We start from the raw sequence: 10428 nt of genomic DNA, 5'->3' as shown, positions 1-10428 counted from the left end.
TACTAATGTCTGCCACAATACTCACTATTTTTGTGTAGTGACGTTCACTACTAATTTTGTAGTGAGGGTCACTACAAAAAGGTAGTGAATGTCACTACACAAAAATAGTGAGTATTGTGCGGGCAGAAATTAGTAGTGAAATTCATTACAATTTTTTTACAGTGAATAGTCCACTAATATTAACAGTGGATTAAATACTATAGAGGAGATAGGGTGTCTCCCTGATAAACACCTTGTTGAAATGGTACTGCGGCAGTTCCCAAGACTTGCTTGTGACAAAAAGAGATGTATTTTGCTGCCAAAATGGCTGAATATAGTTAGTTGAAAAGCCTTTTTTTAACTTGTCACAACATCCTGCATAATAACAGAAAGTTAGTGAACATGTTAAAACATATCTGGCAGGCCAGATACACATGCAGAGTATATATAGTCATAATAATAATGATGGTTACATAAATGATGGTTAGATGGAAGGTGGTAAAATAATACCGTGCATACTCAGAGCTGGCTGTATGTGCAGTGTTTCACAGTACACTCCACCAGACGAGGTGTAATATTCTCAGCATTAAACAGTGTGGGATCACAATCAGGTATAGAGATACTCACATACCCAATCTGACAAATGAATCACACATTACTGTACCAGTTTCCATGAAGTTACAAGTAAATGATGGATAAGGGTTATTAGAAGGCTATAGAGTATCTAGTTCACATGCATATTCTCAGGTAATTTTCCCTCATGGCTGCTAGGGATGCATGGGTGATAGTGAATGTCGAAAAGATAGTAAAGTACTGTTCACGATATACAATAGTATAATGATAGTGAAAATCTACTTATTACCTTCACAGAGATATGCAAGGAAAGATGTACTTATGGATATGTTTTTGACTCAGAGACTAAAAATGGCTGCACACTTCCCTGCACAATATTCACTTAATGATGATAGCACTTCAATGCTTTGTTGCACCCCAAAAAGTGTGCTTAAAGAGCCTTTATTGATGACAAAAGAGTGGCAAAAGAGCCTTTTTAGTGACAAAAATAATTAATTAGGGCCTTTTCGGGGCATTTATAGGTGCCTAAATTTGGTGATATTTTCACTGACCTACCATATATATATATATATATATAAGTTAAGATTTATGTGATTTGCAAAACTTATGGGCCAACAAGTCTCCTCCAGCAACATTTTCAACTGCTATCATCATATGTGACCGGATTTGCGAAAAGGTACCTTTTTCACACACAAAATTTGACCCATTTTTTGAACTTTGAAGCGTCATAACTTTTTAATTATAGCATACCATTGCCTGAAAGTTTTCACACGTGTGGCTATGGTATCTGGCTGCAATTTGATACCAAGTGTAAGTTAATCAGTGTAAGGATTCAAATGTTACATTATTTTGTTTGCTGGTATGTAAAATGTGTGGAAAAGGTACCTTTTCGCAAATCCGGTCACATATTAACATGATGTTGCAACACTGCTACCTCAACTGTTGCACTGCTTGAGTTGACATGCTCTTTAGATTTTGACCATCATCTCTAGCTCCATTAGCAGAGCAAAGGATTTTCGCAACTGTTATAGAGATCGATTAATATTTAAACCTGCCCTCATTGTATTATAGAAAGTTGAGGATGGATATGATTATGACATATAAGATATTGCACAGACTTGTGGATGTACCAATTGATGAGTTTTTCAATACAACACCTGCTGTACAAGATCAAATGGACTGCAGTTACTGAAACCTCATGTGAAAACAAATAATGATGAAATATAGTATTGTTGCAAGAGTAATAAATGATTGGTCAGCATGTCTCTGTTAAGAATGTATTGACCCAATTCCATTTACCCATCTGTGCAACAGACTATACTAGACACCACTGAAAATTGCATTTTCAGCCTCTCAGAGGATTCGATGTTTGTGGTGTGGAAATGTGTTATCTCCAGATGTGAACCAAACTATACTGTATAAATTAGTTAGTATATATATTTTGTAATTCATTCACTGCCATGCCCCCGTGGATGCTTATTTAACACTGCTCTGTGGTTGCATGTGGCCAAGGATCAAATCCACCCATTATGAACATTTTCTCATTGTTTCAATGATAGTATCCTCTAGTCACATACAAAACTAACACACAAACATCAACTTTAAACAGGCTGTAGGACCAGGTGTCCTACAGACCTTCAGTACTTGTGCTATAAAATCTTAATAAATTAATAAATAATGAAAGATGCAACAAGGTTATAATTAAATGTACTATTCACAATCACTCATTTCAAGAACTTCACTGAACGGGTATATATATAGCTAATGGGAATATTACACAAAGAGAAAACCTAATTGTAGTCCATAGTGAGACCCGATCATGACTCAACCCTGAAACTAAGTTTCAATTTCATATCAGTATATGGATCACATGGTAGTAGATACACTAAAAGACAAAGTGCTTGTATAGTTATGCATTGTTAATCATGAAGATAGATATGATAGCTACAGCAATGTAGAATTTTTTCTTAATATTCTAGAATATTCCAGCTGAGGTTAGCTGGTTTACTGACTCAGCATGATGATTTTAGTTGGACTGTTTCTGAAAGTAATGTAATGATCCCGGACTCCAGATGTCACGGATTGTGGTTACATAGTATGGCTTGAAATACAAAACTTTCAACACTGTGTACCAATAGCTAGAAGATATATAATCGCATTCTATGCAGTAAAAATCACATCAAGCACTTCTGTAGGGTGAAACCGATCCACTATACATGACTTGCAACTACTTTTGCAAATGGTGGACGAGGAAGTAGCTATTTTGTTGTCAATAATGTTCATTTTCTGGTCACTTTTAAACTGATAGAATGAAACAAGTTGTGCATCAGTGGAACAGGTTAATGAGATTGGATAACTGAGGACAATCTCCTTTTTCGTAAAGGAAATCATGCAGGAGAACACTCTACGATCTGCACCAGGGAAACTTGGTAGATTTATTAAAGAGTGATGGAGCAGCTTGTATTATCATTAGTGGCTACCTATATCTGGTGACTCTGGTCTACAAGAGGTTCTATCAGTGGTTCCTCCATTATCCAAATTCATTGCATCCTAGGTGTGTTTGGATAACAGATAAATGAGAGCTACCTTAATAGAACAGACACTTTAGGCAAAATACTCTAATAGAACAGTCACTTCTACAGGTTGGATAATAGAATGTTTGGATAATTGATGGCCGGATAAAATGGGGGGACCACTGTGTATTTGAAATTTTAGACAAAAGTTGGCTATAACCAAGTGGATGGACATCAACAGAGAGTAGTGGATAGTTGCTGTATTCACATCATGATTATATACCTTAATATATAGGACAAAATTTGACACAGGAAATTTTTCCAATTTCTGTTTATTAGGTAATCCAAAGGCTGCAGCACAAGTTGCTGTCAGACCTTCATGCTGGTCACTATATAGCATTAATAATTGAATAAATGCTTTTAAAATATACAGAGGGATGCAAACTACAATGAAAATCATAATTGATCAAAATAGTCAAAAGTTTCTCTGTGCTTTTGGACTATAATAAGGTATATTGAGTCATAGTAATAAGAAAACATGCATTGTAAAACTGTAGTGCTACATGTCAAAGTGAGAAAGTATATACCCATTATATAGTTTTATTATATAGTTTATCATTCACTCTGCTGGTAGCTAGCTATCTCACAGAGTTTGGTTTACAGGAAATTTCTTTCTTTAGAAGACTGCTTATAATTATGATCAGTTTGATGTTTGATGCATACAACTTCACATAGTTCTATAAACTTCTACTCTATAGTTTCTTAGTTTGTAAGTAATACACTTGTTCAAATGAGCTATGCATGCATGGGACTCACTAAATTTCCAGTTCTCCAACTCAAAGCTAGTGTAGTCAGGCCAAACCTTTTATAGATAATAATGCCCAGCTAAGCTCTTGAAAGAATTTTTATAGGGTCGATTTTAGTGTAAAATGGTAAATGTTTTATAATTAGTGCATGCATGCATGCTTAGAAAATTTCACTCAGATTTGCACTAAATAGAAGTACAATTTATTATTCTTTTGTATCATACATATACCGGTAACAAAATATAAAAATACAAGTACAGGTGATTGTTAAGTTCTAATGTATGCTAAAGGTCCACTGGCATCCATTTCCAGTGGCCAGGAGTATGTAGTTGTATACAATTATTATGATCAGATAGTAACTTATAAATCATCTTAGTAAGGGATACAGGTGATCAAAGCTGGGGGCTTATCACAATTATTACAGGAACACATTTGTTTTTGATTTGGTGGAAAATAGCATCCGTGTTGTGCTTACAGCTTCAGAAATGACATAATATATTTTAATTCACAGAAGTTATAGTTGCTAAATGTTTCATTTGATCAAGTAGCTGTATCATACAGTAACACACTAAATACAGTTTTTATAAGTAACCCATTCTCGTGTTTTTCTAAACTGTGAATCAATTTTGGCTGGCCTTATGGTAAGTGCTCACATATAGAGGTGTACCAATAATAAGATCAGCTATTGGTTATTGACTATATCTTATTTTTGAATATCGGATGGGTAGCATGAGTAAGCAAGCAGCAGATACAGAAGTATTTAATGGGCATGCATCTGTGCAATAACAATATCTTAAGGATGCCTGCTTATGTCAACTGTTGATTAAAGTTTCACATTATCGATTCATTTTATAGCTAACAGAAGCCAAATGATTAGTAGCTAAGTATTGCGAGCAGAGTTGTTGTTTTGCCGGCATGTTACATTGCTCGCTCATTAAATTCCCTCACCACTGAATAGTGTGAAAACTGTAATGAATCTTGACATTGGCTTATCCACTAAAAATTAGCTTCCTTTTCAGTGAGCTTTTACAGAGGTGATGCTATAGAAGCAAAATCCTTAATAAATCGTCTATAATAGCAAGGAACTGTTGGATTTCATTGACCAATGTAGGTATTGGCCACTCTCTCACTTGGATGGGTCTGGTGAAATTCTCTCTGCACTCACATAACATGTCATTAATGCCACTAGTGAAGTGGGGGTTATGGGCATAATGCCTGAATCATGTGAGAGTGTTTGGATGGTGGAGACTAAACCACTCAAAAAACCACAGGTCATGCTATTGCTATACCTAAGGATGGGAATATTCCCATTTACATGTTGAATATGGATTGCCACCAGTCATGATGTAAGGGCACCCATATTGCATGTGCAGAGGCCATTGACAACGTTAGGGAGATATCATACTTGTACAGAGCAGCAACAGGAGGAGGTGTTGAACAATATTCTTAGTGCATTGCCTGAAGCCTAGCTTAGTGGCTATCAGCTTAAGCAATTTTAGTTATGTCTTTTTCCCACATATTTGCTCTCAAACCTGATCACCTTGGCAGAACTACTGTTTTAAAGCACAGAATTGAGACTAGTGGAACCCCTATTCAGCAAGGTGTGAGAAGGTTACCCCTATCCAAGAGTCAAGAGAGATGAAGTTAAGAAACAGTTATTAACCTCTATAAATCTTATATTCAGTCTGTGTTGGAATATGGTAATGTTGTCTGGGGACCCCAGTATATCCTTGATCAGCGAAATATTATAGAGAAAGTGCATAGAAGAGCAACCACAACCTTCAGGATGCATATGATGACCACCTTGTTGAATTAAACTTTCCATCACTAAAATACCGGAGGCGTCGTGGGGGTATGATAATGATTTATCAACTTCTATATAATAATCTTAACGTAGATTCATCAGAATTATTAACCATCAATAGTTTATCAATAACTAGTGGTCAGAATTACAAACTATTAAACCACAATTATCTGCAAGAGTCATTTTTTACTGTGAGAGCCATTAATGATTGGAATAACCTACCTTATCATGTAATTAAAGCACCCTCATTGAATGACTTTAAAAATTACTTGACTGTAGCTGGTCTACTTTTTTGTATGATTACTTATTAGTTAACTCTTATTGTATAACCTGTTACCTAGCTTGTAGAGAGTTCAGCTAGAAACAAGTCACCCTGTAGAGAGATCAGCTAGAAACAAGTCACCCTGTAGAGAGTTCAGCTAGAAGAAGTTACATTGTAGAGAGTTCAGCTACAAAGAAACTACCATGTAGAGAGTTCAGCTGCAAACAAATTGCCCTGTAGAGACAAACAAATCACCCTGTAGAAAGATCAGCTAGAAGAAGTTACCTTGTAGAGAGTTCAGCTACAAACAAATCACCCTGTAGAGAGTTCAGCTAGAAACAAGTCACCCTGTAGAGAGATCAGCTAGAAACAAGTCACCCTGTAGAGAGTTCAGCTAGAAGAAGTTACATTGTAGAGAGTTCAGCTACAAAAAAACTACCATGTAGAGAGTTCAGCTGCAAACAAATCGCCCTGTAGAGAATTCAGCTACAAACAAATCACCCTGTAGAAAGATCAGCTAGAAGAAGTTACCTTGTAGAGAGTTCAGCTACAAACAAATTACCCAGTAGAGAGTTCAGCTAGGAACAAGTCACCCTGTAGTGTAGAGAGATCAGCTAGAAACAAGTCACCCTGTAGAGAGTTCAGCTAGAAGAAGTTACATTGTAGAGAGTTCAGTTACAAAGAAACTACCATGTAGAGAGTTCAGCTGCAAACAAATCGCCCTATAGAGAATTCAGCTACAAACAAATCACCCTGTAGAAAGATCAGCTAGAAGAAGTTACCTTGTAGAGAGTTCAGCTACAAACAAATCACCCTGTAGAGAGTTCAGCTAGAAACAAGTCACCCTGTAGAGAGATCAGCTAGAAACAAGCCACCCGTAGAGAGTTCAGCTAGAAGAAGTTACATTGTAGCAGTTTAGCTGCAAACAAATCGCCCTGTAGAGAATTCAGCTACAAACAAATCACCCTGTAGAAAGATCAGCTAGAAGAAGTCACCTTGTAGAAAGTTCAGCTACAAACAAATCACCCTGTAGAGAGTTCAGCTACAAACAAGCCATCCGGTAGAGAGATCAGCTAGAAGGATCACCTTGCAGAGAGGTTAGCTACAAAGAAATCACCCTGCTTCATCTTTTCTTCCTGTAGTAAAGAAAAAATGACAGGTTAAAAAGCCCTAAAGCCGGCCATAGGCCGGCTTTATGGCCGGCTTTGGGGTATACAAATACAAAAAGTAGTGAAATCTAATCCAAAACAGCTAAGCAGTGAAAGGCGAGCAGATACATTCCAAACAAATCTCACGTCCTATTGGCTGTTTTCACGTGCAGATATCAAAAGAATGTGATAATTTACTGTAGCTAGCTACGTAATTGGCCAAGAATTTTTTCGCCAGTGTATACGTGTAGCTAGACCTGCCCGCAGCTACCCTCGCGAAACCGACCGGACGGCTAGGCCTGAGTGCGCATCCCACCACCACCGCCGGAACATTTAGCTACGTATACGTAGCTACAGCTAAACGGGAGGACAACGTAAGGTGCAGGTGAGCTATTTTATTGAAGTATAATTGATTTTTTTACTGTCCGGCGTTTGCATCAGTGTTCGAATCCCGTACCGGCGTGCGTGAATGTGTATCGTCGAGCGTAGTGGTTAACTATTTGATCACGCTAACCACGGGTTAGTGTGATGGCATAACCATGCCAGGCTAACTATGGTTATCGTGATAAAATAACCCCTACACTCGATGCTACGCATGCAGTCACGCACGCCAGTACGGGATCCGAACACTGATGCAAAAGACAGTACAAGCAAACTTCACCGTCCGTTGCATCACGTGACTTGTACTGGCTACCTCGAAGGAGTGAAAAGAGGAAAGGGGCTTGCTACGGCTTAATTGAATTTCTGCTAAAAGCTACTTAATTACGAATGCATAACAGGGGCGTCAGAATAGGTGCGACCAGTGAGGCCAGAGCCTCACCGGCACTTTTTGGCTTTAAAAATTTAGCTGAAAGACAGGTTAGATAAACGTTGTTTCTGTCCTTTGTTGCCATTAAATTGTTGCCATTAAATTGATGCCAAGTAATTACTTTTAGTAACGTTTTGGCTTCATCAAATTCACCCGTCAGAACAGCTCAGAGAACAGCTTCATGTACCGTACGCAAGGAAATGTTGACGTCAAAAAAAATTTGACGAATCAGTACGAATTGTCAATAGTCTATTTAATTCGTCAAACTTTAACTGATTAAGCGCCTCTGTACTTTGTGCTGTGCAAAAGCACGTACCGTACGCAAGGAAATTTTGACGTAAGAAAAATTTGACGAATTCAGACTTCAGCAGATTTGACGAATAAAATGTTGACGAAAATCAATAAATTGTAGGCAAAACCTGTACTTTTAAAAATTTCCTTTCGTACGGTAAAACCAGTCTTTAGTAAATACATTTTGAAGGCGCTTAGGCAAGTCCAAACATTTCGTCAACTTTTAATTCGTCAAATCTGCACAATTGTGAATTCGTCAAATGTTTTTGAGGTCAAAATTTCCTTGCGTACGGTAGACTTTGTCCGTAGTAAGCGCCTCTGAAAATAATTACCGTTATACTGGCTCAGTTTGTCTTTGTTTCTCTTTGTAGCTGCTTTGGATACATTCCTTACTGTTTGTTGATAGACTCAAGGTTAAGAGTTAAACAGTATATTATGGATTGGTCAGCCTCCGGTTTTGTCATTGAACACCTGCAGCTGTCAGGTAGCTATTTAGCACCTTGCACACAGTACTACAGCCCAATGAGTGCCTCCAAACAGCATCTCTATAAAATGTGCAATTTTAAAATTTTCCTGGGAGCATGCCTCCTTCCCCCTCCAGACTGAGCCTTACCCCTTTCACTTTTATTTATTTAGTATTTAATTAATAATTAATTAATTTATTGATTAGCAAAACCCTTAGGGGTAACACGCTAAAGTACAATTACATTATTATTATTAAGTAAATAAGTACAACCTAAATGTGTCTGTGTCAATCTCATGAAGATCAGGATAGAGTAAGGAATTCCATTCAGTGGTCGTCTTGGGGAAAAAGGAGTTTCAATAGATTTATGTTCTTGATTGGTAGTGAGAAAATTTTAATTGATGGTTAGCTCTAGTGTTTGGAAAGGATGGAGACGGCAAGTAGTGGTGCGGAACAATAAGTAGATTATTTACTAATTTAAATAAACTGAGGATTAGTCTATTATTTTTGCGTCGATCTTGTAGAGTTTGCCAATTTAACTGATGAAGGATTGCGGTAATACTGTCGTGGTGGTCTCTTCACCATGGGTTGTTTGCGACAAACCGTGCAGCTCTGCGTTGGATCATTTCAAGTTGGTTGATTGCATTGTGATGATAAGGGTCCCAGATGGAGGAACAGTAATCAAGCATTTTTATTTTGACGCCCCTAAATAATAGCTATATATACTTTTATGCTGAGAAGAGATTGACCGGCCACATTCTTTTATAGCTACGCCATGCATATAGCTATAATTTATTATATGGCTAGCATCTCATACAGTAGTGCAGAAGGACCCGTGGATTGACTAGATACTAGCTGAATTAGCTACAAAGCTAAATATTACCAAACAATTCAGAATGCAGTTTTCTTTCACTGCTCTAGCTATTTACCAACTTTAAAAAGGTGCTGGATGGTGTTTGTTTTGTATTGTCTTGGTTTATTGTTTTTGTTTCAGTTTTTTTTTGTTTTTTTAAAAATTTCTACTGATTCTGTTGGCTGCATTCAGCCACAAATGCGTCGTACAGCAAGAAAAAATAGTGATGAGGATGAGGGAAAGGATAAGAAAATAATTATGTTATCTTTGGAGAAACTAATTAAGTTTATGTGGCCTTACCGTACAGAAAGCACATCATCGCATCAGCCCTGCATGCAATTGCTCATCAATTACAATGCAGCAAAAAGTGTAAGTGATAGTTTTGGACAATGGCTTCAGTTTAATTAGCTGTCCTATAGCTAGCTAGCTAGCAAAAGACCAAACAATAGATAGCCTTGCTGTTGCTGTTGTGTGTGTGTATGTGTGTGTGTGTGTGTGTGTGTGTGTGTGCGTGCGTGCATGTATGTGCACTGTGTGTGTACGTGTGCGCGTGTGTTTGTGATGTGCTGAGGTGTGCATGTGTAGGCTGAAGTGAAGGAGAAAACTCCTTTACATGTCTAATTAATTCACTGTATAATTGCATGATTGTGGTGAGCTTAGCCTAATCAAGTCCCACACTAGCCGGAGTTTTGTACAGTCATTATGCACATATACAATTATGAGAAAGATTAATTTCCATATTTGGTTGATATGGTGGCTGGAGTCACAAAGAATCAGGAATTGAATTTACTAATGCTCCAAGTTTGGAAGGTACGATCGTTTATGTCACATTGATTGCTTGAGTGATGCTCTCATGGACAGAGAAGAGAGACTGCTTAGCTGGTTGCAATAGAGATAACTCAATTCCTAAACTTCATTCGGACTTGTA

The sequence above is a fragment of the Dysidea avara genome, chromosome 11 (assembly GCF_963678975.1).
Source record: "Dysidea avara chromosome 11, odDysAvar1.4, whole genome shotgun sequence".
NCBI lineage: Eukaryota > Metazoa > Porifera > Demospongiae > Dictyoceratida > Dysideidae > Dysidea > Dysidea avara.
Note: the sequence above shows the minus strand (reverse complement) of the source record.